Consider the following 25,090-nt stretch of genomic DNA (forward strand, 5'->3'; position numbering starts at 1 on the left):
TCTACAATAAAATCATTCAAATTATCAACAAAGACTTTGGTACAGTGCTAACCTCATCGATGTCATGAACATCAAATCTACAATAAAATCATTCAAATTATCAACAAAGTCTTTAGTACAGTCTGCTAACCTCATCGATGTCATGAACATCAAATGTACAATAAAATCATTCAAATTATCAACAAAGACTTTGGTACAGTGCTAACCTCATCGATGTCATGAACATCAAATGTACAATAAAATCATTCAAATTATCAACAAAGACTTTGGTACAGTGCTAACCTCATCGATGTCATGAACATCAAATCTACAATAAAATCATTCAAATTATCAATAAAGTCTTTAGTACAGTCTGCTAACCTCATCGATGTCATGAACATAAAACCTACAATAAAATCATTCAAATTATCAATAAAGTCTTTAGTACAGTTTTTTTTTTTTTTTTTTTTTTTTTTTTTGTATACAATATCGAGGCTCGTGAAAGAGCGAACATTAATCACACAGAAAGACAAACCGACACATAAAACATATAACATAGGGAGCGGTAGACAAGATGGGGAGAGAGGGGGAAGGACACAAACACAACATTTGAGAGCAGGGACCGAGAGACATGGAGACATCGAGAGATCTGAGAGAGGGCGAGGGCTTTGGGGGGGGGGGGGGCGTGGGAAGGGGGCAGTGGGAGAGGTATAAAACATATGGACACTGCCAGGACTTCCAGGAAAGAAGTTGGAATTTCAAACAAGGTGGATCTGGGGTGAATTAGCGGGGGTAGAAAAGATCAAGGTTTTGGATGGGGGAAGATAAGAGATGGTGGTGAACAGCTGTTTTAAAGACCTGGAGGGAGGAGTGGGATTGAAGGGAGTGAGGGAGTTTGTTCCAGAGGCGGGAGAAAAGAGGAATGAAAGAGTGAAGGTGAGCAGAGAGCCGAGATTTCGGCAGTTTAACCATCAGAGGGTTGCTGGCAGATCTTGTGCGACCTGTAGGAATATTTGGGGGACAGAGCACAGAGAGAGCTGGGGGTGCAAGGCCGGAGAGGAGTCGGTAGAAGACAGAAAGACCACCTACCTGCCTGCGGTGAGTGAGTGAAAGGCCCTCAGAGATAGCTTCATCGCGGGAGATTCCAATAATTCTGAAAGCTTTGGTTTCAACAGCGTGAAGCCGAGCTAGGTGTGAGGCAGGAGCGCCGGCCCATAGGGGAGAACAGTATTCCATTGAGCTGCGGATGAAAGCCTTGTATGTGGTGAGGAGCTCAGGTGTGCCGAGGAAGGACTTCGCACGACGGAGGATGCCCAGTCGGCGACTGGCTTTGGAGGCCAGCTTGGAAATGTGGTTTTCCCAAGAAAGATCATGGCAGATAGTGAGACCCAAAATCTTGAGCGACAGAACTTCTTGGAGAGGATTGTTGAGAAAGTAGATGGGAGGGTTGTCCAGTCGATCTTTTCGGAGAGACATAGTAAGAGTGTGAGATTTGTCAGGATTGAAAGACATGTTCCACTTGTTTGACCAGTCTGTGATTTTGTCCAGGTCTTCAGAGAGTGAGGAGGCAGCAGACTGCCGATCTGAGGGAAGAGGAATGGAGCGGCAGAGAGTGGAGTCATCAGCAAAGAGATAGAGAGGATTTTCGAGAGAGTCAGAGAGATCATTGATGAAGACCAGAAAAAGCACGGGGCCCAGAACACTGCCTTGGGGAACTCCAGCCTGAACAGGAAGAGGAGATGAGAGAAACCCATTCAGGGCCACACGTTGACGACGACTAGAGAGGAAGTCCGCCAGCCATGCGTGGAGATTTCCATGGATACCAAAAGAGGAGAGTTTGGTGAGCAGAGCGGGGTGCCAGACCGTGTCGAAGGCACGTGATATGTCGAGGGAGACAGCTCTAATTTCCTGTTTGGCATTGAGGACCTCCATCCATTGTTGAGACAGCAGAAGCAGCATGTCCAGAGTAGAGTGACCTGGTCTGAAACCAAATTGATGATCAGAGATCAAGCCATTGGAGAAGAGGAAAGATTTCATATCAGAAGCAATGATGGATTCCATGACTTTGCTGATAATTGGGAGAAGGCTGATTGGTCTGTAGTTGCTAGGATCTGTTTTTGCACCTTTTTTGTGCAAAGCGGTGATGTTGGCTGATTTCCAAGCAGATGGCAGTTGACCTTGAGCAAAAGAGAGGGTGAAGAGAACAGAGAGAGGGTGAGATAGAGCAGCAGAGCAGGATTTTAGGAACCGTGGGCTGATGCCGTCGGGTCCAGTTGCAGAATCAGAGTCGAGGGTTGACAGAAACTTTTCCACCTTGTCAGGAGGAAAGGACACGGAGTCCAGGAGCAGCAGGGTACGACTGGGTATGGTGGGTACAGAGAGGGATGAGTTTGGGACACAAGATTTAGAGGCAAACACAGAGTTAAGGCATTCAGCTTTTTCACGTGCGGAGTCAGCTGTGTAGCCGTTTGAGGTAAGGGAGGGGATGGAGGGGGAACAAACACCAGAAACGGATTTGACCAGACGCCACCAGGATTTGGAAGAGGGAGACAGATAAGAGAGTTCGGTCTTGAGAACGGAGAGATATTGTTTCCTGGCTCTCCTGAGGGTGGACACACACTTGTTTCGGGCTTTGTGAAAGGAAATGAGATTTCCTTCCGTTGGATTTGCTTTCCAGGAGACGAAGGCAAGTTGTTTCTGGGCAACAGCCTCACCACAAGATTCCGTGTACCATGGACGGGAGGAAGGGTATGACAACTGAAGACGAGATGGGATAAATCTGTGCATGAGAGAGAGCAATTTACTTTGGAAGAATTCCCAGGATGAGTTGATGTCAGAGGTGGTAGAGATGGGAGACCAGTCCAGATGATTGATGGCTGCTTGAAGACCGTGCCAGTTGGCCTGAGTGAAATGCCAGACTCGTCGACGCTGAGCAGGCTCCCTGAGGATGGTCAGAGAGATGTCCACTTTAACAAGGACATGATCAGATGTTCCGATCGGAGCAGAAGAAGAGCAGCAGACATTTTCAGGGAAGTTAGTCATAACCAAGTCCAGAAGAGAAGATGTTCCGTTGACTGAGATCCGGGTCGGGAAATTGACAGATTGTGTCAGTCCCAGTGAGTCGCAGAAGTCCTTTGCTGAGGAGCCATGGCTGGTGAGAGAGGTACCCACACCCAGCCAACTGGCATGATGACAGTTGAAATCACCACATATGAGGAAGAGAGAGTTGGGATGAGTAGATAGAAGTTGGTCCATATCATCAGACAGCGAGATGTAGATCGAGTCATCACTGTTTGGTGCACGGTACAACACACATATGAACAAGAGGTGGGAGCGAAGGGGAAGCCGTAGCCAGAGGTATTCCTGGGGGTGAGGTGGAGAGAGTGCAGTGCAGGGCGAGTGAGGAAGAGAGTTTTTGATAAAGATAGCAACCCCGCCTCCAGGACGAGGCTCAGGTCTATCATACCGGAGGAGGGAGTAGCCCGGGAGAGATACTATGGAATCAGAGACATCATAAAGGAGGAAAGTTTCTGTTAAGCAGATCACGTCTGGTTTAACAGAAGCAACCTGTATGGAGAGATCGGTTAAGTTTGAACGAAGGCCCCGGATGTTTGAGGTCCATACCGTTAATGAAGAGGAAGGGGGAGCATCAGATACAGAACAGGGGGGAGGAGGGGTAGGGTAAGATGTGGAAGAGGTGGAAGAGGTAGGGAGAGCTGTTGAAGGTGTGTCAGAGATTTCAGAATAGCTCGGAGAAAGGGAAGGATGGGGCGGACAAAAGGTTTGATGGTGATTGGGTGAGCCACAATGAGGTGTTATTTGAGGAGGGGGAAGAGCGAGGCAGAAGGTTGGGGGAGATGGAGGTGAGAGTTTGAAGGGGGAAGAAGCGGGGAGGACGCTTTGAGGAGGGGGAGTGAGCGGGGGGAAATTGAGAAGCAATGAGGGTGGGGAGATTTGAAGGGGAGGGGTGAGGGGGGAGTTTGGGAGGGAAGGGACAAGGGGAGGGATTTGAAAGGGATGGGATATGGGGGAGATTTGGAGGGGAGGGGTGAGGCAGGATTCTAGGAGGGGAGGGGCGAGGGGGCGTCTTGGCGGGGAGGGGTGAGGGGGTAGTTTAGGAGGGAGGGGGCAAGGGGGGAGATTTGAAAGGGATGGGTGATGGGGAAGATTTGGAGGGGAGGGGTGATGGGGAAGATTTGGAGGGGAGGGGTTATGGGGAAGATTTGGAGGGGAGGGGTGAGATTGGATTTTTGAAAGTGTACGATTTATGGGAAACGAACATTTATTGCAAAATGAGTTTCTTGTGACCTTCGAGTTAAAAATACGTTTAAGGACGCTGGATGGAGGATGGAGTGCAGGAGAGTTTAGGGAATGTAGAACAAAGGCACTATAGGAGATGGATATTTTTTTTGGGATGAATTGATTTGGTGAGCAAGTCGAAAGCAGCCTTTTAAAGAAGAAGAAGAAAAAGGTGTTATAAAATATGACGGAATACATAACTTGAGGGGAAAGTGTGAACATTGAAGGTTAATGAGTGAAAACTATCTGGGGAAATGGGGGAGAAACACGTGGTCGAAGAACGAACGAACGAATAAGAATGAATAAACGAATGAGAACAGAGAAGGAAATGTTTTTTTTTTTTTTTTTTTTGAGTTGAGATTTACACAAGGAAGTAGGCTATGGGTGAAAAGACTGGGAATACAGAGAACGAAAGTTATTGGATCACAAACGACGGACCACTGAGAGAAAAACAAAGCCTCAAGGTTGTACAGTGCACACTGTACAAGGCCTTGCTCGCGACACGGCAAACAGACGATCAATTTATGAAAGATAAACACCGAGAAACAACCAAAGTTGCACACAATAACTTCACACACCGAAAGATAAATACAGTTTCGACAAAATACAATTGTGAACAGACTTAACTTCGAAAAACGTGGAGACCGTGTGGAGCTTCGAAAATCCCTGCCGCCGTCTCCAAGATCTCGCGAGATCTCCCATGTCTGCTAACCTCATCGATGTCATGAACATAAAACCTACAATAAAATCATTCAAATTATCAACAAAGTCTTTAGTACAGTGTGCTAACCTCATCGATGTCATGAACATCAAATGTACAATAAAATCATTCAAATTATCAATAAAGTCTTCAGTACAGTGCGCTAACCTCATCGATGTCATAAACATCAAATGTACAATAAAATCATTCAAATTATCAATAAAGTCTTCAGTACAGTGCTAACCTCATCGATGTCATGAACATCAAATGTACAATAAAATCATTCAAATTATCAATAAAGTCTTTAGTACAGTGTGCTCACCTCATCGATGTCATGAACATAAAATCTACAATAAAATCATTCAAATTATCAACAAAGACTTTGGTACAGTCTGCGAGCCTCATCGACCTCATGAACATCAAATCTATAATAAAATCATTCAAATTATCAACAAAGTCTTTGGTACAGTCTGCGAGCCTCATCGACCTCATGAACATCAAATCTATAATAAAATCATTCAAATTATCAACAAAGTCTTCAGTACAGTGCTAACCTCATCGATGTCATGAACATCAAATCTACAATAAAATCATTGAAATTATCAACAAAGTCTTCAGTGCAGTCTGCTAGCCTCATTGACTTCATGCACATCAAATGTACAATAAAATCATTCAAACTAGCGTGACTCGGCCGCTCTGCACGCCTCACCACACGTCGTTTCAGAGGGGTAGGCATCTTTGACCATTTCAGTGTCTTTTGGGTCTTCATGGTGTTTTGGGACTTCAGGGCCATTTGGGTCTTCAGGGTCTTTTGGATCCTCTGGGCCCTTAAGGGTATTTTGGGCCTTTGAGGTGTTTTTGGTCTTCAGGGTCTTTGGTGTCTTCGGAGGCTTTTGGGTCTTAAGGGTCTTCGGTGTCTTTTGGATCTTTGGGGTGTTTTGGGTCTTCGGGGTGTTTTGCGTCTTCGGGGTGTTTTGAGTCTTCGGGGTGTTTTGGGTCTTCGGGGTGTTTTGGGTCATCGGGGTGTTTTGGGTCTTCTGGGTGTTTTGGGTCTTCTGGGTGTTTTGGATTTTTTTTTTTTGTATACTGAATCGAGGCTCATGAAAGAGCTAAGATCTTCGGGGTGTTTTGGGTCTTCGGGGTGTTTTGGGTCTTTTGGGTGTTTTGCATCTTCTGGGTGTTTGGGTCTTCGGGATGTTTTGGGGCTTCGGGGTGTTTTGGTTATTTGGGGTATTTTGGGTCTTCGGGGTGTTTTGGGTCTTCGGGGTGTTTTGGGTCTTCGGGGTGTTTTGGGTCTTCGGGGTGTTTTGGGTCTTCTGGGTGTTTTTGGGTCTTCAGGGTGTTTTGGGTCTTCTGGGTGTTTTGGGTCTTTGGGGTGTTTTGGGTCTTCGGGTGTTTTGGTTCTTCGGGGTGTTTTGGGTCTTCGGGGTGTTTTGGGTCTTCAGGTAATCCGTCTTTTTGAGCCTCAGGGCCTTGAAGGGTATTTTGGGTCTTTTGGGGTGTTTTGGGTCTTTGGGGGTCTTCAGGGTATTTTGGGTCTTCCGGGGTCTTGGTGGTCTGAAGGGTCTTGTGGGGAATTAAAAGGTCGTCAACGGTCTGAGGGGTCTCAGCAGTCTTAACGCAATTAAGAGGGTGGTAATTTCATTTGAAGAAGAAGAAGACGTTTTCGTCGCATATAAACATACATGGCGACAAACCTAACCATATACGTTTGCTCTATTATAATAAGATTATCAATAAAGTCTTTAGTACAGTCTGCTAGCCTCATCAACATCATGAACATCAAATCTACAATAAAATCATTCAAATTATCAATAAAATCTTTTGTTCAGTCTGCTAACCTAATTGACTTCATGAACATCAAATCTGCAATAAAATCATTCAAATGATCAATTTTTTTTTTTTTTTTTGTATACAAGATCGAGGCTCGTGAAAGAGCTAACATTAATCACACAAAAAGTCAAACCGACACATAAAATACAAAATAAGGGGAGCGGGAGACAAGATGGGGAGAGAGGGGGAAGGACACAAACACAACATTTGAGAGCAGGAACATCGAGAGAACTGTGGGAGGGAGAGGGCTTTGGGGGAGGTGGGAGAGGCATAAAACATATGGACACTGCAAGGACTTCCAGGAAAGAAGTTGGAATTTCAAAAAAGTGTATCTGCGGTGCATTAGCGGGGGTAGAAAAGATCAAGGTTTTGGATGGGGGAAGATAAGAGATGGTGGTGAACATCTCTTTTAAAGACCTGGAGGGAGGAGTGGGATTGAAGGGAGTGGGGGAGTTTGTTCCAGAGGTGGGAGAAAAGAGGAATGAAGGAGTGAAGGTGAGCAGAGAGCCTAGATTTTGGCAGTTTAACCATAAGAGGGTTGTTGACAGATCTTGTGCGACCTGTAGGAATATTTGGGGGACAGAGCACAGAGAGAGCTGGGGGAGCAAGGTCGGAGAGGAGTGGGTAGAAGACAGAAAGACCACCAACCTGCCTGTGGTGAGTGAGTGAAAGGCCCTCGGAGTTAGCTTCATCGCAGGAGATTCCAATGATTCTGAAAGCTTTGGTTTCAACAGCGTGAAGCCGAGCTAGGTGTGAGGCAGGAGCACCGGCCCAGAGGGGGGAACAGTATTCCATTGAGCTGCGGATGAAAGCCTTGTATGTGGTGAGGAGCTCAGGTGTGCCAAGGAAGGACTTCGCACGACGGACGATGCCCAGTCGGCGACTGGCTTTGGGGGCCAGCTTGGAAATGTGGTTTTCCCAAGAAAGATCATGGCAGATAGTGAGACCCAAAAGCTTGAGCGACAGAACTTCTTGGAGAGGATTGTTGAGAAAGTAGATGGGAGGGTTTTCCAGATGGTCTTTCCTGAGAGAATGAAAGTGTTAGATTTGTCAGGATTGAAGAAATGTTCCACGTGTCTTTGTGGTCGTGTCTTTGTGATCATGTGATCTTTGTGACCAGTTTGTGATGCTATCCAGGTCTGCAGAGAGTGAGGAGGCTGCTGCCTGCCAGTCTGAGGGTTGAGATATGGAGTGGCAGAGGGTGGGGTCATCAGCAAAGAGATAGAGAGGATTTTCCAGAGAGTCGGAGAGATCATTGACAAAGACCAGAAATAGCACAGGGCCCAGAACACTATCTTGGGGAACTCCATCCAGAACAGGAAGGGGAGATGAGAGAAATCCATTCAGGGCCACACGTTGACAACGACCAGAGAGGAAGTCCGCAAGCCATGCATGGAGATTTCCATGGATACCATAGGAGGAGAGTTTGGTGAGCAGAGCCGGGTGCCAGACCGTATCGACGTCATGTGATATGTCAAGGGAGACAGTTCTGATTTCCTGTTTGGCATAGAGGACCTCCATTCATTGTTGAGACAGCAGAAGCAACATGTCCAGAGTGGAATGACCTGGTCTGAATCCAAATTGATGATCGGAGGTCAAGCCTTTGGAGAAGATAATCTTGGATAATTGGGAGCAGGCTGATTGGTCTGTAGTTGCAAGGATCTGTTTTTTCACCTTTTTTGTGTAAAGCGGTAATGTTTGCTGATTTCCAAGATGCTGGCAGATGACCTTGAGCAAAAGAGAGGGTGAAGAGAACAGAGAGAGGGTGAGATAGAGCGGCACAGCAGGATTTTAGGACCCGTGGGCTGATGCCGTCTGGTCCAGTTGCAGAATCAGAGTCGAGGTTTGACAAAAACTTCTCCACCTTGTCAGGAGAGAAGGACGCAGAGTCCAGGAGCAGTTGGGTTCGACTGGGTAAGGTGGGAACAGAGAGAGATGGGTTTGGGACACAAGATTTTGAGGCAAACACAGAGTTGAGGCATTCGGCTTTGTAACGTGCAGTGTCAACTGTGTAGCCATTTGAGGAAAGAGAGGGGATGGAAGGGGAACAAACACCAGAAACGGATTTGACCAGAAGCCACCAGGATTTGGAGGAAGGACACAGGTTTGAGAGTTAAAGTCTTTAGTACAGTCTGCTCGCCTCATCGACTTCATGAACATCCAATATGCAGCAAAATCATTCAAATTATCAACAAAGTCTTTTGTACAGTCTGCGAACCTCATCGACTTCATGAACATCAAATCTATAGCAAAATCATTCAAAACCTCTTCTGTGACAACCACAGGTGTGCTCTCACTTACACACCCAACCACGTGCCTCACTACCAATTCCAGTGTGCATTCCCACACACGCTCTACCATTCCAGGTGTGCATCCATCCATTCCAGGTGTACATCCACAGGTTCCCCCCCCCCCTCCACATCCCACACCTCCTGCCCCCAAGCCCTCTCCCTCCCACACTTCTCCCTGCTCTCAAATGTTGTGGTTGTGTGCTTCCCCTTCTCTCCCCATCTTGTCTTCCGCTCCCTCTTTTTGTATATTTTGTTTGTCTCGTTGATTTGTTTGTGAAATAAATGTTAGCTCTTTCACGAGCCTCGATTCAGTATACAAAAAAAAAAAAAAAAAAAAAAAAAAAAAAAATCAACAAAGTCTTTAGTACAGTCTGCTCGCCTCATCGACTTCATGAACATCAAATATACAGCAAAATCATTCAAATTATCAACAAAGTCTTTAGTACAGTCTGCCAGCCTCATCAATGTCATGACTCATGAGCATCAAATGTACAATAAAATCATTGAAATTATCAATAAAGTCTTTAGTACAGTCTGCTCGCCTCATCGACTTCATGAACATCCAATATGCAATGACATCATTCAAATTATCAACAAAGTCTTTAGTACAGTCTGCTGGCCTTATCGACATCATGAACATCAAATGTACAATAACATCATTTGAATTATCAATAAAGTCTTTAGTACAGTCTGCTGGCCTCATCGCAATCATGAACATCAAATGTACAGCAAAATCATTCAAATTATCAACAAAGTCTTTAATACAGTCTGCTGGCCTCATCGACTTCATGAACATCAAATGTACAATAACATCATTGAAATTATCAACAAAGTCTTTAGTACAGTCTGCTGGCCTTATCGACATCATGAACATCAAATGTACAATAACATCATTGAAATTATCAATAAAGTCTTTAGTACAGTCTGCTGGCCTCATCGACATCATGAACATCAAATGTACAATAACATCATTCAAATTATCAACAAAGTCTTTAGTACAGTCTGCTGGCCTCATCGACTTCATGAACATCAAATGTACAATAACATCATTCACATTATCAATAAAGTCTTTAGTACAGTCTGCTCACCTCATCAATGTCATGAGCATCAAATATACAATAAAATCATTCAAATTGTTTTCAACAAAGTCTTTTGTACAGTCTACTAGCCTCATCGACTTCATGAACATCAAATATACAATAACATCATTCACATTATCAATAAAGTCTTTAGTACAGTCTGCTCACCTCATCGACTTCATGAACATCAAATGTACAATAAAATCATTCAAATTATCAACAAAGTCTTGAGTACAGTCTGCTGGCCTCATCGACTTCATGAACATCAAATGTACAATAACATCATTGAAATTATCAACAAAGTCTTTAGTACAGTCTGCTGGCCTCATCGACATCATGAACATCAAATGTACAATAAAATCATTCAAATTATCAACAAAGTCTTTAGTACAGTCTGCTGGCCTTATCGACATCATGAACATCAAATGTACAATAACATCATTGAAATTATCAATAAAGTCTTTAGTACAGTCTGCTGGCCTCATCGACATCATGAACATCAAATGTACAATAAAATCATTCAAATTATCAACAAAGACTTTAGTACAGTCTGCAAGCCTTATCGATGTCATGAACATCAAATATACAATAAAATCATTCAAATTGTTTTCAACAAAGTCTTTTGTACAGTCGACTAGCCTCATCGACTTCATGAACATCAAATATACAATAAAATCATTGGAATTATCAATAAAGTCTTTAGTACAGTCTGCTCGCCTCATCGACTTCATGAACATCCAATATGCAGCAAAATCATTGAAATTATCAACAAAGTCTTTAGTACAGTCTGCGAACTTCATCGACTTCATGAACATCAAATATACAATAAAATCATTCAAATTATCAACAAAGTCTTTATTGCAGTCTGCTAGCCTTATCGACATCATGAACATAAAATGTACAATAACATTGAAATTATCATTAAAGTCTTTAGTGCAGTCTGCTGGCCTCATCGACATCATGAACATCAAATGTACAGCAAAATCATTCAAATTATCAACAAAGTCTTTAGTACGGTCTGCTAGCCTTATCGACATCATGAACATCAAATGTACAATAACATTGAAATTATCAATAAAGTCTTTAGTACAGTCTGCTAGCCTCATCGACATCATGAACATCAAATGTACAGCAAAATCATTCAAATTATCAACAAAGTCTTTAGTACAGTCTGCTAGCCTTATCGATATCATGAACATCAAATGTACAATAACATCATTGAAATTATCAATAAAGTCTTTCGTACAGTCTGCTGGCCTCATCGACATCATGAACATCAAATGTACAATAAAATCATTCAAATTATCAACAAAGTCTTTAGTACAGTCTGCTAGCCTTATCGACATCATGAACATCAAATGTACAATAACATCATTGAAATTATCAATAAAGTCTTTAGTACAGTCTTCTGGCCTCATCGACATCATGAACATCAAATATACAATAAAATCATTGAAATTATCAATAAAGTCTTTAGTACAGTCTGCTCGCCTCATCGACTTCATGAACATCAAATGTACAATAACATCATTGAAATTATCAATAAAGTCTTTAGTACAGTCTGCTCGCCTCATCGACTTCATGAACATCAAATGTACAATAAAATCATTGAAATTATCAATAAAGTCTTTAGTACAGTCTGCTCGCCTCATCGACTTCATGAACATCAAATGTACAATAACATCATTGAAATTATCAATAAAGTCTTTCGTACAGTCTGCTCGCCTCATCGACTTCATGAACATCAAATCTACAATAACATCATTCACATTATCAATAAAGTCTTTAGTACAGTCTGCTAGCCTTATCGACTTCATGAACATCAAATGTACAATAACATCATTGAAATTATCAATAAAGTCTTTAGTACAGTCTGCTCGCCTCATCGACTTCATGAACATCAAATGTACAATAAAATCATTGAAATTATCAATAAATTCTTTAGTACAGTCTGCTCGCCTCATCGATTTCATGAACATCAAATCTACAGCAAAATCATTCAAATTATCAACAAAGTCTTTAGTACAGTCTGCTAACCTCATCGACATCATGAACATCAAATCTACAATAACATCATTCACATTATCAATAAAGTCTTTAGTACAGTCTGCTAGCCTTATCGACATCATGAACATCAAATGTACAATAACATCATTGAAATTATCAATAAAGTCTTTAGTACAGTCTGCTCGCCTCATCAATGTCATGAACATCAAATCTACAATAACATCATTCACATTATCAATAAAGTCTTTTGTACAGTCTGCCAGCCTCATCGACTTCATGAACATCAAATATACAATAAAATCATTGAAATTATCAATAAAGTCTTTTGTACAGTCTGCTCGCCTCATCGACTTCATGAACATAAAATGTACAATAAAATCATTCAAATTTTCAACAAAGTCTTGAGTACAGTCTGCTGGCCTCATCGACTTCATGAACATCAAATGTACAATAACATCATTGAAATTATCAACAAAGTCTTTAGTACAGTCTGCTGGCCTCATCGACATCATGAACATCAAATGTACAATAAAATCATTCAAATTATCAACAAAGTCTTTAGTACAGTCTGCTGGCCTTATCGACATCATGAACATCAAATGTACAATAACATCATTGATATTATCAATAAAGTCTTTAGTACAGTCTGCTGGCCTCATCGACATCATGAACATCAAATGTACAGCAAAATCATTCAAATTATCAACAAAGTCTTTAGTACAGTCTGCTGGCCTCATCTACTTCATGAACATCAAATGTACAATAACATCATTGAAATTATCAATAAAGTCTTTAGTACAGTCTGCTCGCCTCATCGACTTCATGAACATCAAATCTACAGCAAAATCATTCAAATTATCACCAAAGTCTTTAGTACAGTCTGCTAGCCTTATCGACATCATGAACATCAAATGTACAATAACATCACTGAAATTATCAATAAAGTCTTTAGTACAGTCTGCTGGCCTCATCGACATCATGAACATCAAATCTACAATAACATCATTCACCTTATCAACAAAGTCTTTAGTACAGTCTGCTAACCTCATCGACATCATGAACATGAAATCTACAATAACATCATTCACATTATCAATAAAGTCTTTAGTACAGTCTGCTCGCCTTATCGACATCATGAACAGCAAATGTACAATAACATCATTGAAATTATCAATAAAGTCTTTAGTACAGTCTTCTGGCCTCATCGATGTCCTTTTATGTCAGTCATAGTTTGCATTTTCTGCCAAATAAGTAGAGTCAAGAATTATTTCCTTTAAAACTCCGTTCCAGCTTTATAAATCTGCCTTATCCTTTGTAACTAATCCATCTATTCCATTCTGAATGGATGGACAAGCCATGAGGTGTCGAGGGCGCCATGCTAGTTTATTTCCAAAGATTGTAGCATCATTTAGATACTCTGAAGTCCTATTGTAAGATCATTATTTATTGAGTTCTCTCGTGCCTTCAACACCATCGTACCACACGTTAATTGACTAATTACTGAAACTAGATGTCACACCTGAGCTTTCAAGATTAATTCACAACCTTCTTACAGATACCATACCACAACAGGTGAAGTTTATAATAACATGGTATCACGTGTCAGAATTTTGAGTCTAAGGGCACCACAAGGTTGTGTTGTCTCCTCTATTTTGTTTTCGTTCTACACAGTTGTGCAGGTGACTGCTGCAGTTCAAGTCATAATTGTAGTATTATCAAATATGCTGATGATACAGTAAATAGTGGGTTCTTACTCCATGGCAACCATGAATATGTGAACGAAGTTCAGAAGTTTGCAGATTGATGTGACCGTCATTATTTAGTTCTTAATGTGAACAAGACAAAGCAAATGATTTTAGATTTTCGACGACAATATCAGGTGATTATGACCCTTTGATCATTCACGACCATAGTATCGAACAATTCCCTCAACATAAGTATGTGGGTACAATTATTGATAGCAAATTGAAATGGACCCGGAATTCCCAAGTGTTCGCCGAATTACCAAGTGTTGGTCAAATTCCCAAATGTTGGTGGAATTCCTGAGTTTTGGCCGAATTCCAAATAATTATAATGGGTAATTCTGAAGAGTAATTCCAAATGGTAATTCTAATGGGTAATTCTAAAGGCTAATTCTAAAGGGTAATTCTAAAGGGTAATTCGAATGGGTGATTCGAATGGGTAATTCTGATGGGTATTTCGAAAGGGTATTTCTAAAGGGTATTTCTAAAGGGTATTTCTAAAGGGTAATTCTAAAGGGTAATTCTAAAGGGTAATTCTAAAGCGTAATTCTAAAGTGTAATTCTAAAGGGTAATCCTAAAGGTTAATTCTAAAGTGCAATTCTAAAGGGTAATTCTAAAGGGTAATCCTAAAGGTTAATTCTAAAGTGCAATTCTAAAGGGTAATTCTAAAGGGTAATCCTAAAGGTTAATTCTAAATGGTAATTCTAAAGTGTAATTCTAAAGGCCTCCAAAGGGTAATTCGAAAGGTTCATTCTAAAAGGTAATTTTAGAGGAATCTAAAGGTTAATTCTAAAGGGTAATTCGAAAAGTTAATTCAAAAGGGTAATTCAAAAGGTTAATTCAAAAGTGTAATTCCGAAGGTTATTTCTAAAGGGTGATTCTCAAGTGTAATTCTAAATGTTAATTCTAAATGTTAATTCTAAAGGGTAATTCTAAAGGAATCTAAAGGGTAATTCTCAATGGTAATTCGAAAGTGTAATTCTAAAGGTTATTTTTAAAGGGTGATTCTGAAGTGTAATTCTCAAGGGTAATTCTATAGGTTAAATCTAAAGGTTAATTCTAAACGGTAATTCTAAAGGGTAATTCTAAAGGGTAATTATAAAGGGTAATTCTAAAGGGTAATTCTAAAGGTTAATTCTAAAGGTTAATTCAAAAGTGTAATTCTGAAGGTTATTTCTAAAGGGTAATTCTCAAGTGTAATTCTAAATGTAAATTCCAAATGTTAATTCTAAAGGGTAATTCTAAAGGGTAATTCTCAAGTGTAATTCTAAATGTAAATTCCAAATGTTAATTCTAAAGGGTAATTCTAATGGTTATTCTAAACGATAATTCTAAGGGGGATTCTGAAGGGTAATTCTAAAGTGTAATTCTAAAGGTTAATTCTAAAGGGTGATTCCAAAGGAATCTTCAGCATAATTCTAAAGTTTTATTCTGTTTAATTCTTCAGGTTAATTCTAAAGTGTAATTCTCAAGGTTAATTCTAAAGTTTTATTCTGTTTAATTCTTAAGGTTAATTCTAAAGTGTAATTCTCAAGGTTAATTCTAAAGTTTTATTCTGTTTCATTCTCAAAGTTAATTCTGAAGGTGAATTCTAAAGTGTAATTCTAAAGTTTAATTCTAAAGTGTAATTCTAAAGGTTACTTCCAAAGGTTAATTCTAAAGTGTAATTCTAAAGGGTAATTCTTAAGGGTAATTCTAAAGGAACCTGAAGGGTAATTCTAAAGGGTAATTCTAAGGGGTAATTCTAACGGGTAATTCTAAAGTTTAATTCTAAAGTGTAATTCTAAAGTTTAATTCTAAAGTTTAATTCTAAAGTGTAATTCTAAAGTGTAATTTTAAAGGGTTATTCTAAAGGTAATTCTGAACGCTAATTCTAAAGGTTAATTCTAAAGGTTAATTCTAAAGCATAATCCTAAAGGTAATTCTGAACGCTAATTCTAAAGGTTAATTCTAAAGGTTAATTCTAAAGGTTAATTCTAAAATGTAATCCTAAAAGTAAATTCTAAAGGGTGATTCTAAAGGAATATAAAGGGTAATTCTAAAGTTTAATTCTGTTTAATTACCTTCGCAAAAGCGGAAGGTTATGTTTTGATCGCTGTGTATTTATTTGTATGTCTGTGTGTGTGTGTGTGTGTATGTTATTCGCATAACTCAAAAAGTATTCAACCGAATTGCATGAAATTTGGTGGGATGATTGGTTATTATACGGGACACATTTGATTAGATTTTGGGAGCAATCGGGTCAAAGGTCAAGGTCAAGGTCACGAAAAGGTCAAAATCGTATTTTTACCATAGCGCGGTCAATTTTTATCCAATTGGCATGCAACTAATGCCAAAATGTTCAGAATTCAATGCCCGATCTTGTGATATACGACATGACCCAGTGAAGACATTACCCTTGTTAGCGGTTGGGGGTCAAAGGTCAGGGGGGTCACGACCTTGCAAAATGTGCGTTTTTTGTCATAACTCGGTCAATTCTTATCCGATTTGCATGAAATCAGCACCAAACTGTTCACTGTTCTGTTCCCTACACTCCCATGCCAAGTACAGAACAGTAGCTGCGGCGAAGGTATGCGCTCTACCGAGTGCCCGTTCTAGTTCTAAAGTGTAATTCTCAAATGTTAATTCTGAAGGTTAATTCGGAACGTTAATTCATTCATTGAATTCAATTCAATAATTCTAAGCTTTTAATTCTAAAGGTTAATTCTCAAGGTTAATTCTCAAGGTTAATTCTAAAGCTTAATTCTTAAGGTTAATTCATTCATTCAATTATAAGGGAATCTAAAGGGTGATTCTAAAGGAATCTTAAGGATAATTCTAAAGTTTGATTCTGTTTCATTCTAAAGGTTAATTCTAAAGTGTAATTCCAAAGGTTACTTCCAAAGGTTAATTCTAAAGTGTAATTCTAAAGGGTAATTTTAAAGGAACCTGATAGTCAGGTTCACTATGTCAATAAATTATATTTCGTTCAAAATCATGGTAGATTAGCAAACCTATACATTTTTGGAAAGGTTATAGCATAAGGAAACTAAAAATCAATGTTTACATTTGGAGAGATACCTGTATGGCGGCCATTTTGGATTTTCAAAATGGCCACTGTAAAATACATATTTTGTTCAATTTCTGCCTCTAATTACCCTAAAAACTTTTTAAAATATACTAAACCTATATTTTCAGGGACAAGGAATCCAACGAAAGTATCAAATTAGTGCTATGGGGAATGGTAAGACACAAATCAAAGGTTTTGAATTGCAAAATACTGTCTTTATATTCGCGATAAGTTGCATAATCAAATACATGTTATCATTTTGTACAGGCAGTTAATAACATCAAAATGTGTCACAATAATTCGTATCACCAAACATACACAGCCAGTCAGCAAAATCATATATACACATGCAGTCAGTATAACTTCACATCTCCACAGGCAGTCAATGACAAAATATACACAGGCAGTCAATGGCATCAAACATACACGATTACAGAATATGCCATTTAGAGTTCGTCATCACTGTCCTGTGTGTCGTATCCGACAATATAGTCCGCATCGTTTTCACAGTCCGTTCCACACAAGCAAAGGTCGGTCAAATTGATTGGCAAATCGAATTGGTCGAATGGTCGATCTAATCGAATTCGATGAATCGAATCGAATCGAATCGATCGAATTGGTCGAATGGTCGATCGAAGCGATTGGTTGAATGGTCGAATGGTCGAATTGGTCGAATGGAATTGGTCGATTGGTCGAATTGGTCGAATCGAATTGGTCGGAATTGGCAAATGTAAACATTGATTTTCAGATTTTCCATGTAATAACGTTTCCAAAAATGTATAGGTTTGCTAATCTACCATGATTTTGAACGAAAAAACATAGTGAACCTGACTATGAAGGGTAATTCTAAAGGGTAATTCGAAAGGGTAATTCTAAAGGGTAATTCTAAAGGGTAATTCTAAAGGGTAATTCCAAAGGGTAATTCTAAAGGGTAATTCTGAAGGGTAATTCTAAAGATTAATTCCAAAGGGTAATTCTAAAGGGTAATTCTAAAGTGTAATTCTAAAGGGTAATTCTAAAGGGTAATTCTAAAGGGTAATTCTAAAGGGAAATTCCAAAGGGTAATTCTAAAGGGTAATTCTAAAGTGTAATTCTGAAGGGTAATTCTAAAGGTAATTCTGAACACTAATTCTAAAGGTTAATTCTAAAGGTTAATTCTAAAGTGTAATCCTAAAAGTAAATTCTAAAGGGTGATTCTAAAGTTTAATTCTAAAGTGTAATTCTAAAGTGTAATTTTAAAAGGTAATTCTGAAGAGTCATTCTAAAGTGTAATTCTAAAGGTAATTCTGAATGCTAATTCTAAAGGTTAATTCTAAAGGTTAATTATAAAGTGTAATCCTAAAAGTAAATTCTGAAGGGTGATTCTAAAGGAATATAAAGGGTAATTCTAGAGTTTAATTCTGTTTAATTCCAAAGTGTAATTCTAAAGGTTAATTCTCGAGCAATCTAAAGGTTAATTCTGAAGGTTAATTCTCAACGTTAATTCATTCATTCAATTCAATTCAATAATTCTAAGCTTTTAATTCTAAAGGTTAATTCTCAAGGTTAATTCTAAAGGTTAATTCCAAAGGTTAATTCATTCATTCAATTATAAAGGGATCTAAAGGGTGATTCTAAAGGAATCTTAAGGATAATTCTAAAGTTTAATTCTGTTTAATTCTGAAGGTTAATTCTGAAGTGTAATTCTAAAGGTTACTTCCAAAGGTTAATTCTAAAGTGTAATTCTAAAGGGTAATTCTAAAGTGTAATCCTAAAAGTAAATTCTAAAGGGTGATTCTAAAGGAATATAAAGGGTAATTCTAAAGTTTAATTCTGTTTAATTCTAAAGTGTAATTCTAAAGGTTAATTCTGAAGGTTAATTCTAAACGTTAATTCATTCATTCAATTCAAGTCAATAATTCTAAGCTTTTAATTCAAAAGGTTAATTCTAAAGTTTAATTCTCAAGGTTAATTCTCAAGGTTAATTCTAAAGGTTAATTGTAAGCTTTTAATTCTAAAGGTTAATTCTCAAGGTTAATTCTAAAGGTTAATTCCAAAGGTTAATTCTTAAGGTCAATTCATTCATTCAATTATAAAGGAATCTAAAGGGTGACTCTAAAGGAATCTTAAGGATAATTCTAAACTTTAATTCTGTTTATTTCTAAATGTTAATTCTTAAGTGTAATTCTAAAGGTTACTTCCAAAGGTTAATTCTAAAGTGTAATTCTAAACGGTAATTTTAAAGGAACCGGGAGGGTAATTCTGAAGGGTAATTCTAACGGGTAATTCTCAGGGGTAATTCTAACGGGTAATTCTAATGGGTAATTCTAAAGTGTAATTCTAAAGTTTAATTCTAAAGTGTAATTCTAAAGGTTACTTCCAAAGGTTAATTCTAAAGTGTAATTCTAAAGGGTAATTCTAAAGGGTAATTCTAAAGGAACCTGAAGGGTAATTTTAAAGGGTAATTCTAACGGGTAATTCTAACGGATAATTCTAAAGTTTAATTCTTAAGTGTAATTCTAAAGTTTAATTCTAAACTGTAATTCTAAAGTTTAATTCTAAAGTGTAATTCTAAAGGTAATTCTGAACGCTAATTCTGAAGGTTAATTCTAAAGGTTAATTCTATAGTGTAATCCTAAAGGTAATTCTGAACGCTAATTCTAAAGGTTAATTCTAAAGGTTAATTCTAAAGTGTAATCCTAAAAGTAAATTCTAAAGGGTGATTCTAAAGGAATATAAAGGGTAATTCTAAAGTTTAATTCTGTTTAATTCTAAAGTGTAATTCTAAAGGTTAATTCTGAAGGTTAATTCGAAACGTTAATTCATTCATTCAATTCAATTCAATAATTCTAAGATTTTAATTCTAAAGGTTAATTCTCAAGGTTAATTCTAAACGTTAATTCCAAAGGTTAATTCTTAAGGTTAATTCATTCAATTATAAAGGAATCTAAAGGGTGATTCTAAAGGAATCTTAAGGATAATTCTAAAGTTTGATTCTGTTGAATTCTAAAGGTTAATTCTAAAGTGTAATTCTAAAGGTTACTTCCAAAGGTTAATTCTAAAAGTGTAATTCGAAAGGGTAATTTTAAAGGACCCTAAAGGGTAATGCTAAAGGGTAATTCAAACGGGTAATTCTAAAGGGTAATGATAACGGGTAATTCTAAAGGGTAATTCTAAAGGGTAATTCTAAAGGGTAATTCTAAAGGTAATTCTGAACGCTAATTCTGAAGGTTAATTCTAAAGGTTAATTCTAAAGTGTAATCCTAAAGGTAATTCTGAACGCTAATTCTAAAGGTTAATTCTAAAGGTTAATTCCAAAGTGTAATCCTAAAAGTAAATTCTAAAGGGTGATTCTAACGGAATATAAAGGGTAATTCTAAAGTTTAATTCTGTTTAATTCTAAAGTGTAATTCTAAAGGTTAATTCTGAAGGTTAATTCATTCATTCAATTATAAAGCAATCTAAAGGGTGATTCTAAAGGAATCTTAAGTATAATTCTAAAGTTTGATTCTGTTTAATTCTAAAGGTTAATTCTAAAGTGTAATTCTAAAGGTTACTTCCAAAGGTTAATTCTAAAGTGTAATTTTAAAGGAACCTGAAGGGTAATGCTAAAGGGTAATTCTAAAGGGTAATTCTAAAGGGTAATTCTAAAGGGTAATTCTAAAGGGTAATTCTAAAGGGTAATTCCAAAGGGTAATTCCAAAGGGTTATTCCAAAGGGTAATTCTAAAGTGTAATTCTAAAGGGTAATTCTAAAGTGTAATTCTGAAGGTTAATTCTAAAGTGTAATTCTAAAGGGTAATTCTAAAGGTTAATTCTAAAGTGTAATTCTAAAGGGTAATTCCGAAGTGTAATTCTAAAGTGTAATTCTAAAGTGTAATTCTAAAGTGTAATTCTAAAGGGTAATTCTGAAGGGTAATTCTGAAGGGTAATTCTAACGGGTAATTCTAAAGTGTAATTCTAAAGGTTAATTCTAAAGTGTAATTCTATAGTGTAATTCTAAAGGGTAATTCTAAAGGGTAATTCTAAAGGGTAATTCTAAAGGGTAATTCTAAAGGGTAATTCCAAAGGGTAATTCTAAAGGGTAATTCAAAAGGGTAATTCTAAAGGGTAATTCTAAAGGGTAATTCTAAAGGGTAATTCTAAAGGGTAATTCTAAAGGGTAATTCTAAAGGGTAATTCTAAAGGGTAATTCTAAAGGGTAATTCTAAAGGGTAATTCTGAAGGGTAATTGTAAAGTGTAATTCTGAAGGTTAATTCTAAAGTGTAATTCTAAAGGGTAATTCTAAAGGTTAATTCTAAAGTGTAATTCCGAAGTGTAATTCTAAAGGGTAATTCTAAAGGGTAATTCTAAAGGGTAATTGTAAAGTGTAATTCTGAAGGTTAATTCTGAAGGGTAATTCGAAAGGGTAATTCTGAAGGGTAATTCTAACGGGTAATTCTAAAGGGTAATTCTAAAGTGTAATTCAAAAGGGTAATTCTAAAGGGTAATTCTAAAGGGTAATTCTAAAGGGTAATTCTAAAGGGTAATTCCAAAGGGTAATTCTAAAGGGTAATTCAAAAGGGTAATTCTAAAGGGTAATTCTAAAGGGTAATTCTAAAGGGTAATTCTAAAGGGTAATTCTAAAGGGTAATTCTAAAGGGTAATTCTAAAGGGTAATTCTAAAGGGTAATTCTGAAGGGTAATTGTAAAGTGTAATTCTGAAGGTTAATTCTGAAGGGTAATTCTAAAGGGTAATTCTGAAGGGTAATTCTAACGGGTAATTCTAAAGGGTAATTCTAAAGTGTAATTCTAAAGTGTAATTATAAAGGGTAATTCTAAAGTGTAATTCTAAAGTGTAATTCTAAAGTGTAATTCTAAAGTGTAATTCTAAAGTATAATTCTAAAGTGTAATTCTAAAGTGTAATTCTAAAGGGTAATTCTAAAGTGTAATTCTAAAGGGTAATTCTAAAGGGTAATTCTAAAGGGTAATTCTAAAGGGTAATTCTAAAGGGTAATTCTAAAGGGTAATTCTAAACTTGTCAGCATCTGAAAGTCCTGTAACTTACATGATTGCACACATAATGCCAAACTGCACCGCTTCCTTCGGACATGGGCGCGATGTTTTTTTTCATTCGAGTCGTTTCATGAAAACAAGTAGCCCTTACTTTTCGTGTGCCGGTACAAGAAGGTTATTTGAGTGCAGCGCAAGGTTTTCGCATCAAAATTGGCGTTTCAGTTGTTTTGTTCCTCAGCAGGTGGTTTCGTTTATTGAAGCACGCCCTGTTGGCCGATGTACAGCCCTCGCTGCTTTATCTTCCGCATATGTTACTTACAATCTGTTTTTAATGATAGTTTTTGTGTCGAGAGAAGTTTGCTGGTGGTGGGCGGGCATCAGCTTGGGCGGCACGTAGGTGTTGTCGTGCGTCGAAAATAAGGTGGAATGTTAGGTTATTGATGACAGGTATGATTGTGATATTAAAAGTAGGGTAACACGTTGCGAGAAGGTGCCTAGGGTTATACAATTAATTAATACCAAGGTGCACTGAGGACGTTTAAAACAATGGATTATTGTTTGCTCTCAATGGGATATTTCTCCCGCCTTTTAATCGGTTGATGTCCGACGTTCTTTTGTTCACTAGAGCGGGTCCATCTCGAGTTGGTAGAGACAGAACACCGCGTGATGAGTGGAATTTGGGTTCTCACGATGCTGACGTGACGTCCGATTTACCACCCGCTCGGCGGCGGTCGCTCCGCCCCCTCCATTCCACTCGTGAGCACGAAATAATTTCTTTGGGCAGAGCCTGAAGAGAGGTTCGAAACACAAGGGGAAAGGAGACATTGGCGCGAGGTGGTGTTGAAATACGAGGAGGTAAGAATGAAGGTTTGCTTTTTTGCTTTTTTTCTCAATACAAACCTGCGGATATTGGCCGGTTGGGAGAATTTTATGGGATGTTGAAAGAACACGTGACTGACATCGCGTTCTGTATGGCGTCGTGTGGCGTTGTGACGTCATTTGCTAGTTGCTATCATAAAGTGTAGCCGTTCGATTGCGAGTATAATTTAACGGTTTATCGTTACGTGACGAAGTACACCGATGGGTCATGCATGGCACGACCTCTATCGATGTACATCGTGGCTTTCTTCCCTGTGGTGTTTATATGTTTATTTTCTGATTAGCTATTAATGTATATAATTATATGTATATATGTTCTGTCTGTGAGCTTATATGACGACGTTTGAATAAATGTACCTTCATATGACGGAATGTTGATATATTAATCTGTGCTGTGTCCTTCATTCGTGATCCACCTTGTGGAGTCTACCGGGAAAGTTTTTGGCCCAAGTCTTTCACGAACCGGCTGGGCAGGTTTCTCCTTGATTACATGAGATTTTAAGAATCCGTCGATGGTGGACCCCGGTTTCATGAATTTTGTTGGTTCCATCACCAATTTGTTCTTGATTACATGAGATTTTAAGAATCCGTCGATGGTGGACCCCGTTTTCATGAATTTTGTTGGTTCCATCACCAATTTGTTCTTGATTACATGAGATTTTAAGAATCCATCCATTGTGGACCCCGGTTTCATGAATGTTGTTGGTTCCATCACCAATTTGTTCTTGATTACATGAGATTTTAAGAATCCGTCGATGGTGGACCCCGGTTTCATGAATGTTGTTGGTTCCATCACCAATTTGTTCTTGATTACATGAGATTTTAAGAATCCATCCATTGTGGACCCCGGTTTCATGAATGTTGTTGGTTCCATCACCAATTTGGTCTTGATTACATGAGATTTTAAGAATCCGTCGATGGTGGACCCCGGTTTCATGAATGTTGTTGGTTCCATCACCAATTTGTTCTTGATTACATGAGATTTTAAGAATCCATCCATTGTGGACCCTGGTTTCATGAATTTTGTTGGTTCCATCACCAATTTGTTCTTGATTACATGAGATTTTAAGAATCCGTCGATGGTGGACCCCGGTTTCATGAATGTTATTGGTTCCATCACCAATTTGTTCTTGATTACATGAGATTTTAAGAATCCGTCGATGGTGGACCCCGGTTTCATGAATGTTGTTGGTTCCATCACCAATTTGTTCTTGATTACATGAGATTTTAAGAATCCATCCATTGTGGACCCTGGTTTCATGAATTTTGTTGGTTCCATCACCAATTTGTTCTTGATTACATGAGATTTTAAGAATCCGTCGATGGTGGACCCCGGTTTCATGAATGTTGTTGGTTCCATCACCAATTTGTTCTTGATTACATGGGATTTTAAGAATCCGTCGATGGTGGACCCCAGTTTCATGACTTTTGTTGGTTCCATCACCAATTTGTTGTTGATTACATGAGATTTTAAGAATCCATCCATTGTGGACCCCGGTTTCATGAATGTTGTTGGTTCCATCACCAATTTGTTCTTGATTACATGGGATTTTAAGAATCCGTCGATGGTGGACCCCAGTTTCATGACTTTTGTTGGTTCCATCACCAATTTGTTCTTGATTACATGAGATTTTAAGAATCCATCCATTGTGGACCCCGGTTTCATGAATGTTGTTGGTTCCATCACCAATTTGTTCTTGATTACATGAGATTTTAAGAATCCATCCATTGTGGACCCCGGTTTCATGACTTTTGTTGGTTCCATCACCAATTTGTTCTTGATTACATGGGATTTTAAGAATCCGTCGATGGTGGACCCCGGTTTCATGACTTTTGTTGGTTCCATCACCAATTTGTTGTTGATTACATGAGATTTTAAGAATCCATCCATTGTGGACCCCGGTTTCATGAATTTTGTTGGTTCCATCACCAATTTGTTCTTGATTACATGGGATTTTAAGAATCTGTCGATGGTGGACCCCAGTTTCATGACTTTTGTTGGTTCCATCACCAATTTGTTCTTGATTACATGGGATTTTAAGAATCCGTCGATGGTGGACCCCGGTTTCATGACTTTTGTTGGTTCCATCACCAATTTGGCCTTGATTACATGGGATTTTAAGAATCCGTCGATGGTGGACCCCGGTTTCATGACTTTTGTTGGTTCCATCACCAATTTGTTCTTGATTACATGGGATTTTAAGAATCCGTCGATGGTGGACCCTGGTTTCATGACTTTTGTTGGTTCCATCACCA

At 38.4% G+C, this 25,090-nt stretch overlaps 1 protein-coding gene across 7 annotated transcripts in view; it reads left to right on the forward strand.

Moving 5' to 3' along the window:
- The window catches only part of LOC137424978 (monocarboxylate transporter 2), a 106,451-nt gene that overhangs the window by 12,754 nt on the left and 68,607 nt on the right, over positions 1-25,090 (forward strand). For 3 of the 7 annotated variants that reach the window (XM_078776141.1, XM_068112915.2, XM_068112916.2), the window contains exon 1: positions 22,597-22,810. The gene's annotated coding sequence lies outside the window, so the exon portion shown is untranslated. Of the gene's footprint in view, positions 1-22,279; positions 22,403-22,580; positions 22,823-25,090 lie in introns of those variants that run through there. The other 4 variants (XM_078776143.1, XM_068112917.2, XM_078776139.1 and 1 more) reach the window with 3 other exon arrangements.

Source organism: Myxine glutinosa, chromosome 4 (genome assembly GCF_964187855.1).
Source record: "Myxine glutinosa chromosome 4, kmMyxGlut1.1, whole genome shotgun sequence".
In the NCBI taxonomy this organism is placed as follows: domain Eukaryota; kingdom Metazoa; phylum Chordata; class Myxini; order Myxiniformes; family Myxinidae; genus Myxine; species Myxine glutinosa.